Source organism: Ctenocephalides felis, unplaced genomic scaffold (genome assembly GCF_003426905.1).
Source record: "Ctenocephalides felis isolate EL2017-DRISC unplaced genomic scaffold, ASM342690v1 CF-g0.4_SCAFFOLD_01604, whole genome shotgun sequence".
Taxonomy (NCBI): domain Eukaryota; kingdom Metazoa; phylum Arthropoda; class Insecta; order Siphonaptera; family Pulicidae; genus Ctenocephalides; species Ctenocephalides felis.
In genome coordinates, this window is record NW_020537758.1 from 55,069,127 (window position 1) to 55,079,596 (window position 10,470).

Here is a 10,470-nt window from a genome sequence, read left to right on the forward strand (position 1 = left end):
CTATTCGTTATACCAAGTAAATCGTCTAATTTTAAGTTTAACAAACGTCTAAAAACCTTTAAAATTAAAAGCCGTAATATTTCAATAAGTTTTTGTGGCGAGCATAGCTCTTTGGTAGCGTGTTCGATTCACACGACAGGGATCCTCGGATCAAATCCTGTCAATGACGTAGAATTTATGAAAAAAAATATGTGTAGAAATCAAATAAAAATTGTACTTGTTAAATAGAATTTGAATAAAAAATTAAGAAAATTAGGATTAACAGAATTCGAATAGTTGAATTGAATTAGGAGTAAGAAGAGAAGTATTGGAGCTTGAAAGAAGAATGAAGAATTGAAGAAAAATAAGAAGAAAAATTAAGAAGAATTTAGAATAGGATACATAAATAGATTGAAATTGATATAAAAATTAGAATGTAAATAAATAAAAATGTTGTAGGTGGCTAAATGCTCAGAGTAAGCGAGGCCAAATAAAAAAAAAAAAAAAAAAATTCAATAAGTTCTATAAGATTATGATATCTCTCTTAAGCTAGCAAGACCAAATTAGCAAAATCGATCCGGACCTGTTGTATTATTTAGTACTTATTTTGCACTAATTTGCACCACAAAAAAAAATTTGTACTACCTGCCGTTTAAAAAAAAGCAAGACCACTTTTTGTTTTTGAAAAAAATAATTAAAATTAAACGGAAATTGATTTATTGATATATATTGCAAAAAAAGGTCCATAAAAATCGGTTTAAATTTTTTTTAACAGTTAATTACAGAAAACGGCTCGGTAGATTTTCACATAATCACCATATCATTCCCAACTTTTAAAATTGAGTATAATACACATACACGCACATACACATATACTTTTTCCAAATTTGGTCTCATTCGACTCGGAATGGCTTGAAACGTCGATAAAACATAAAATTAGCGAATCGGATTTTTTGAAGAAAATATAAACTTCTCCTTCGGGAGGTTATTAACGAAAGAAGATACTTTTATTATGGATTTTCAAACATTCCGTTCATCTCCCAAATCAAGGTGATGGCTGGTTATATAACTTTTTCCCTCAACTTGCATATACTGTTAATTTTATTTAAACTTTATTGGTTTTCAAGATATGAGTGGTGGACTTTTTTACCCACGGACTTTTGCGCCGCACTCTACCCTAATTGACAAGAACTGTAAATCCTATCAGTATTTGCATCAAAGATCTAAGGTTGAAGTGAATAAAAGAAAGAATATCGAAAATTGGGTTTACAGCTGTTTGGGTTACAACCTCTGTATGCATGTAATTTATAATTAGTATATTAATTGAAATTTTCTTCAATATAATGTTTATGACCGGGACCTAAAATCTTCAGTTACAGCATGTGTGAGTACTGCTAAATAATTTCCTTTTGTTCCGAAGTGCTTTGTAGTGTAGGCGATTAGACAGCGCTGTGCTGCGTTCAATGAATCCTGTTTCATGACATGACATGACACGACAAATGCACGTCTAGTTCCTATGAGAATGTTGTTAAATATCACATGGGCTTTGATATCTAGTTTGCAAATAATGGAACAAATTTATTATTATTCAAATTGCTAATTATTAAGTAGTAATTTTGCATATAAATTTATAATATTTAAAACCTGATTTATAACTCACAAAAAAGTACATCTCGGTAATTTCATGAGTATGTTCTAAAAATCACCATTTGTTATGATAAATATAGTTACAAGAAACGGTGGTTTTAAAAATTAAGTTTAACGTGTACGTTGCAAAACTGAAATTGTGGTAAAAAATCGAATTGCAAATAATTTAAAATTTTCACTCAATAGTTTATAATTTATACATATACTTAGAAAATCAATTAATATATTACTGGGTGATGTACTGTCAAATGTAAATAAATTAATAGTTAATTCAATTAGCATTAATGAATTTGAAGTTATTGATTAACTGTAACTAGTGAGTTAGCTTTAAAAATAGATTGTTTAGCATAAATAGTGTGCAACTAAATATTGATCATCATGACTATTTACGCACTGTATTATTGTATATGTTATATCTATTAAAAACTGATCATTTGCGGTCATAATTATTAATATTACAAATAGTTGGATTCCCTATCTATCGCTCCTGTTCAATAATAGAAGTTTCTTTCTTATGCAAAATGTATTATAAAATTAGTTTACTTCCCGTAGTTATAGTAATCGCAAAAAAATCGAAAATCAAAATTTTTATATATCTTTACGTTTCAGAGATTTCTGAATATTTTGGCATACCCTAGAGAAAATGGATGTATGTGTGTGCGTGTGTATGTGTGTTCGGATACAAATTTTCGTCGACGATTTCGGGAACACGGAAGAAGCGATTTGAATAATTTAAAAAAAATCGATTCGTATTGATAAGAAGACGTGCTGATTAGTTTTCGGCAAAGGCAGGTCTCGCCGTTCTGAAAATACGGGGCAAAAAGTGCCAAAAACGGTAACTCACTTTTTGAGAGAACAGAGCGTCCGATTTGAATAATTCTAAAAATATTTTACTTGTATTAACAAGATGAAGAACTGATCAAATTTTCATGAAGGCAGGTCTAGCGATTTCGGAGATCTAGTGAAAAAAGTAAAAAAAATGACATCTGGCGGTCAAAAATGATCATTAGACATATGCACATCAAATTATCAGATATTTTATAGAGATTTTAACAATAATAAGTATAAATTTTGTTTACATTCCTATGGGTTCCGTACCAATGCTTATCCGTTAGACAGGGAAAGTATAAAAATTTGAATTTTTTCATATTTCGATAGATAATACCTTTAAAAGTAACACACTAAAATTTTAAATCAATATCTTAAATAGTTTTTGAGTTACAGCCATTTAAAAGAGTATATATATATATATGCGTTTCTCTCGAAACAGCATTTTTCGAATTTTCTGGACAAATGATCCGATCGCTACCAATTTTTTTTTTGCATCTCCTCTATATAGTTATCCATACGATGACCCTCCAGTTTTCTGATCTGATCAAAAATCAAAATTTGTCGGGCCAAAAAACGACTAAAATGTTGGGAAAAATTTAACTTTTTTCTTCAACATGCCGCCATTTTGTCAATTTTTGATATTTTTTTTGGTTTCCCGAGGGTCGTTGCACGGACAATGTTTTAGTTTAACGAAATTTTTTCTTAATGTTTTATCAACGGAGAAGGCTGCAATCACTCCAGCAATGGGGGGCCTTTTTTGGTGGCGCCTCCGGAGATCGCGTGTCGTTTCAAGAATATTTAATATTTAGTTTCAAAGATTTTACTGTGTTTTTTCAAAACATTTATAAATGTACCCTCAAAATTTTAAGTAGATGGATTGACTAGTTTTTTATTTTAATTCCCAAAAATGGTCTTTTTTTAGGTTGTCATACTAGGTGTGGCCCTTAAAATATATGCTCAGAATTTTTTTTTCTTTCGTTGTTCAAACTAATAATTAAGTTTCTTAAATATTATTCCGTGAAATCTCTTTATAGATAAAATTAAAATAGTCTTTTTACATCGCGATAAGACAAATTTTTGATAAATTGCAAACAACATATTTTTACAATAACTAATTACCTGGAAATTTTGCTAGACATGTTTTGATAGTTCAAAACCATTATATATTCAACAATTCAACTTTTCATATTATGTAAAAATCAACTTTGTATAAACTTATGTTAAGTAGAGCACACAAACAAACAAAAATTCACCGATGCTTCCAATAGAGCTCAACCACCCACTGACATTTGCCATTATCCACTATAATTACTACACGCAACAAAATTACATTTATGTTCAGATTGTTAATCATATGTAAAACATAGCAACGCGTGATCGGATACAGCTATTATTACTAATAAAATTAATAATGTTCTAAAATAATTGAACCCCTCTTTCAAATTATGTGATCATCCATGACCATCTTAATTCTAATAATTTTTGCTAATACTTATGTAAATATATAAATGAAATTTTCGATGAAAAAATGAATATTTGCCAATATGTATATATTTTTGGATAACTTAGATCAATTATTTTAATATGAGCTTATAACAGTGTTTGATACAAAAAAAAAAGATCGAAAGAAGTTAACCGGTTATTTTTGGTTTATGTAATCTTGCAATTTTATGTTAGTGCAGGTTATGATTTGAGTTTCATCTTAAAATACTCTTACATTTGAAAAAATTGTACAATCAATAGAAATCTAGAAGAATAAGCTTATCTAGAACATGAGTAACAATTTGGTGTTGTAATGATATAAAACAAGACGACGTTCAAAAATAGAAGCACATCTGAAAAATAATTTAAAACATATGAATTACATAAGCGCAATTTTGGTATAAGATAACTAGTATGATTCCGGGTTCTTTCCACAATTCATCACTGATGGAATAGAATTTGTAGAAAATCGATTGTCTGTCTCTGGCATTCCGTTGTGCGATTTGACGAGATATACTTTGAATGTCGGGAATAGAGTCTTCCGGAGGACGGTTCGTTGAGTATGTGGTATTATTATCAGAGTGTGATTTGTGTTCTGTACTGTCTGTTTGCGCTTTGTCTGCGATATTAGCATTCCATTATATCGCGAACAGTTTTGATCAATTTGCTTCTCAGCCACGGTATTGATTCCAATAGGTACACGTGCACGTAGTTTATTTTGACAAGGATATTGTGAATTGAATTGAGGAAGTTCAATAAATAATGATCACGATGTATTATCAGTCAAAAATTAATGCCAAGCAAATATGCAAATGATTCAAATCTCATTTCTTGATTGATGCATCATGTTACGACTATAAAATTTTTTGTAAACCGTTATTCGTACGGAATTTTATAGTTGAAGAATAATTGAGCTTGATACATTTTTAATTTATTCTAAAACAAATTATACAAGCATTCAGCACTTCCGGGTTTCGGATTTCATCTGAAGGTATGGTGAAAGCATAATAATATGTATATCATATATTAGTTTTGAATTGTAGGTATCATATCCGCATTTGAATGTGAAGATGCTTTCACTGTTATATAGAATTTCAGTAAATTTATATAATTTAAGTAATTTTCATATAACTGTTTAGTGCATTTTATACTTCATTAAAAACGCCAAAACTTTTTTAAAGGAAGTTAGTAAACTGATTTGTGAAATATTAAGCGATTGCTATAAAAAAGCACTGGCATGATTTCGTATATCATGTGCGTAGTCTATGATAATTAACACGTTCACGCCGGGGCAGTTTTTGGTATGTTTTTCTGTGAGGCGGCGCGTGATGGATATTGCCTTCAAAATGCGGGTCACCGGGGTGGCTTACGCCGGCGTGAACGTGTTAATCGTACAAACAAGTGTAATTTTTCTACACAACTAAAGGTTTTCAGATATCAAAAATGTATTTAGATAATCATTATTAGTTTCTGTGAACATTACACAAGTCCATAAATTTGAGATAGCAATATTCTCGCAAAATCTGTTAAAAAAACTTTGTTTTTACTAAGCCCAAAGAAACACCTTATTATTAGCATTTTATAGATTTCACTCCATTGGCTTACAAATTTGTGAAATCTATTCAGTCTTTGTGGAAATAACGTTGAAGAAATTCAATTTTTGATTATTCACATCCCAAAATCGAATTTTGACACAAAGTTTTAATATCACATTTTATTTTTAATATTGATAAACAGATGTATATAGTTACGTCTGTGGCAAGCTGAACAGTTAGTAATCATCAAAATTGTCCAAAAAATGGTACAACATTTTATTTGGAAGAAAGGGCTTGGCCTATCTTTATCAGCAACTAATCAACGCGATTCCCAACCAATATTTTTCGAACAGTTTTTGCACTTTTATAAACGATTCAGGATTACGGTCTAAAAGGTGGCCAATTTTTCACTGCTAATTACAAAAAAAACGACTTGGCCAATCATTATGCAATATGTAATCAACGCGAGTTCCTATTGAAATACATCCAATGGATTTAAAATTTTTGAAATCGGTCCAAACGTTTACGGGAAAATGTAGACGATATTTCGAGAAATCGGCTTAAGACATGTTTAAAATTCGATTGCAATTATTACAATTGACTTAAAATGTCAAAAATATATAACATTAGAGAATCTGATTAATGTAAAAATGAAACGTTTCTTTCGGGAAGTTGAAACATATTAATAGGCAATGTTACAGTATTTATTTTTATTGATCTATTTGAAAAAATTAAATATTTCTCGAATGTTTCGTTACAGTACGGGAAGTTCCAACAATGTGCCTTGAATATTGATATCATACACGACTAGTTAATTCTTTATTTGTCACAGAATAAATCGTGTGTTTTTTACTTCCCGTAGGGCAAGTTATAGTGATCGCAAAAAAAAATCGAAAATGGAAATTTTTATATATCTTTACGTTTCAAAGGTTTCTGAATATTTTAGCAAACCTTAGAAAAAATGGATGTATGTGTGTGCGTGTGCGTGTGTGTGTATGTGCGATAACAAATTTTCGTCGACGATTTCGGGAACACCGATCAACCGATTTGAATAATTCAAAAAACGTTCGATCCGTATTGATAAGGAGACGTGCTGATTAGCTTTTAACAAAGGCAGGTCTAGCCGTTCCGAAGATACGAGGCAAAAAGTGCTAAAATGGTAACTCAGTTTTTAAGAGAATTTTAAAAGAAGAAATTTCGGAGATCTAATGAAAAAAGTTAAAAAAAATGCCATTCGGCGGTCAAAAATGATCATTAGACACATGCACATCAAATTATCAGATATTTTATAGAGATTTTAATAATAAGTATGATTTTTTTTTACATTTCTATGGGTTCCGTACCAATGCTTATCCGTTAGACGACGGCGCGGCTCTCATGCGCTTTGACATTTCGTCTCTATGCAGTTCAAGCAGTACGATTGCTTTGAAAAGTTCAAAATTTCCAAAATATGTCAAAATGAAGAAAACATTTTTTTTCAAAAAAATTTTGTTTTCAAAAAAAAATTATTTTTTTCAAACAAAAAGTATTTTTTTGTTAAATTTATAGTTTCTCAAAAATCTAATGTTTTCGAAGTAAAATTTTCTCAAAAATGTTGACCTTAAGGCACGATGCGCCCCACTAATTTAAATCATCATTATTATTTATTGCCTATTGTAAAGTGAATCGCATATTCATCATTCAAATATCAATTTTTAGAAAACAAAGAATGTTAGGATATACTATGATAGTAGTAACAACATTTGAATGAAAAAGATTTGCATTTGAAATATAAAAATGCCTGAAAAACCAAAATACTACACAGCCGATACACTCTATCTTAATCACGGCAGCCTTCTCGGTTCGCATTTCCTCGGGTGTAAATAACAAGAAAGTAAATTTATGCTGCGACTTTGCAACATCTATGGCGGGCGGTTTCTTTCCGGGCCGCGTTCGCGTTTCCTATTCGGAGTTCCTTTCGAGAATTCCTTTTCCGCTCAGAGTACACACGCTCGTGTTCTTGCTAGTGTGCTTGTAGACTTCGCGGGCTGCTTTTAACCGCAAAATATAGCTCGATGACAAAACTTCGACCCTCGGTAATTCTAGATGAGATATTTAATGGTGTATAAATAGCTCCGATATATACGCGCTTCACGGACTAAGTGCAATGTTATAGTACAATTTACGGTGGAGCCGCCGATAGATTTGAAAAAATACAGATTTTCATGCCAATAGCACTTTATATTAACTGTATATTTATAGATCAAGTAATTTATTTCTTTATTTTAGTAAATGCTATTAACTATTATTCTATTAATTTGATTTGTAGTAATTTTTTTTATTACTTCAAGCTTTTTTTCATTATTTAAGAGATATGTATTTTTAATTTGTATATAGCAAACTAAAATTTTAATTCTCAAATAGTTCAGATTGACTGCATAGATAGTAGAATTTTATTCATTGTATATTGTATAATAGTAATTATCATTTATGATCGATATTTTGGTTACTTTTTATGTTTTTATCACTTTTTTTTTTACTAAGAAAAATGTTATTTTTTTATTTCTTTCTGCATTTTTGTCAAACTGTAAATATCGAAGTGTTTCCTGTGATAAATAGATTTTCTCAATAAACTCTGTACTTATTATATATTTCTTATTTTGGGGAAAACAACAAAATCCTCCACAAAATTTAATAGCGGTAGGATTATACAAATTTTGTTAATTAGCATATATTTTTTTCAATTAAGTAATGATTGTGTTCTAGAAGTATTCCAGATGAAATGACTACCGGAAGATGAAATGAGTACGGTTGATCTATTTTTTTATCACAGCAATAACTTTGTTAATTTACCAGTTAACTCAGAGAAAAATGTATTAAATTATAATATAAGTGGATGTATACATGGAAATACTGAAATACTGTTCTTAAATACGATAGATTAATTATAAAATCAAATGATATAAAAATTAAGATGAGTGTCATAACTGTCCACACCCTCAGAGACGGTTGTGAGAGACATGAAAACAGGATTTATTACACATCATTAAAAACGAACAAACGAATACGTTAACTCAGAGTATTTTCTAAAAGCAAATTTTCAAAATCAACAATTTTTATAATTGAACCAGTTTCCGTAGTACTTTAATGCTTTACTATTTTCAAGACCAAGTACTCTATCGTTATACCAACTAAATCATCTAATTTTAATTTTAACAAGCGTCAAAAAAAAAAACTACTGATTTTCTCAAACTTTGATGAATTTTAAAAATTAAACTTCTTGTCGTAAGGCCTTAATATTTCAGTAAGTTCTATAAGATCGTGATATATATCGCTAATAAAAGTTCCATAAAAATCGGCTTTTTTTTCAACAGTTAATTACAAGAAAACGGCTCGGTAGACTTTCACCTAAAACAAATCAGTATCATTCCCAACTAATATTTTCCGAACAGTTTTTGATTTTTTAAAATAGATTCGGTAGAGTGAGCTTAAATGTGGACAAAAAATTTAACACTTTTTTCAAATTGCAAAGAAACGGCTCGGCAAATCGTCTCACAAAACTGACAAACTAAAGTCCTCATTGAGATACATCAAATGGTTTTTAAATTTTTGAAAACGGTTCAGACGTGTTTGAGAAAACGTCGATCAAAAGTCTTATTTTCACAAATGCCAAAGAGCTAATTTTTGCAAACTTTGAAGAATTCTTAATATTAAACGACTTGCGTAGGTACGTAATATTTTAGCATGATCTACAACACTAGGATATCTAACGTCAAAAAAAATCATAACTAGTGGGGTGGGTGGCATCGTGCCTTAAGGCAAATTGCTGGAACTTCCCATACCGTAACGAAATGTTCGAGGAATACTGAATGTTTTCAAATAGATTATTATAAATATTGTAACATTGTCTAATATTTATAAGAATTATATAAACTGAATTGCAAAGTTGAAATTATTTGTTTCAACAAAAAACTAAAAAAAAAAAAAAAATGGAGCAAAATTTTTTTTCCAAAATCAATTATTTTGTTAAGACAAGCAGAAAGTTTTTTGAATTATTCAAATCGGACGCTTAGTTCTCTCAAAAACTGCCATTTTTTACATATTTAGCTCTGTATCTTCGAAATGGCTGGGCCTGCCTTTGCCAAAAACTAATAAACACTTCTCCCAATCATTACTAATTGAATGTTTTTTAGATCATTCAAATCGGATACTCCGTTCTCTCAAAAATTCGATTTCTATTTTCCGCACTCTTTGCTCCGTATCTCCGAAACCGCTGGACCTGCCTTTGCCAAAAACTAATCAGCTCTTTTCCCTATCAATAGGAATCGAATGTTTTTTGAACCATTCAAATCGGTTGATCCGTGCGCCCTAAAACGTGACTGGAAATTTGTATCCACACATACATACACACACACACACATCCATTTTTTCTGAGGTATGCCAAAATGTTCAGTAACCTTCAAAACGTCGAGAAATGTAAAAATTTTCAATTCCGATTTTCGGCCCATTACAATAACTTACCCTACGGGAAGTTAAAAATCGACGATTTTTTTTAACTTTATTATAAGAAAACGGCCCGGCCGATCTTTACCAAAAACTAATCACCCGATTCCAACCAAAATCTATCGAACGGTTTTTGAATTTTCAAGATTGATTTGGAATTGCAGGCTAAAACGTGGACAAAATTTCTCTCACTTTTTTGCGATTTACAATGAAACGGCCCGGCCGATCGTCGCACAAGGCCCAGAAACGCTTGTCCTCATCGAGATATATCGAATGGCTTTTAAATTTTTGAAATCGGTCTAGCCGTTTTTGAGAAAACGTTGATTTACGACAAAAAAAATCTGTTCGCATGCACATACACGCACACATACATACTTTTTCCAAATTAGGTCTCATTCGATTCAGAATGGCTTGAAACGTCGAGAAAACAAACTTAGCGAATCGGATTTTTTGATGAAAATTAATATATAACATACATAACAACTCAAATTTTAACAAAATATCAAACAAAGTA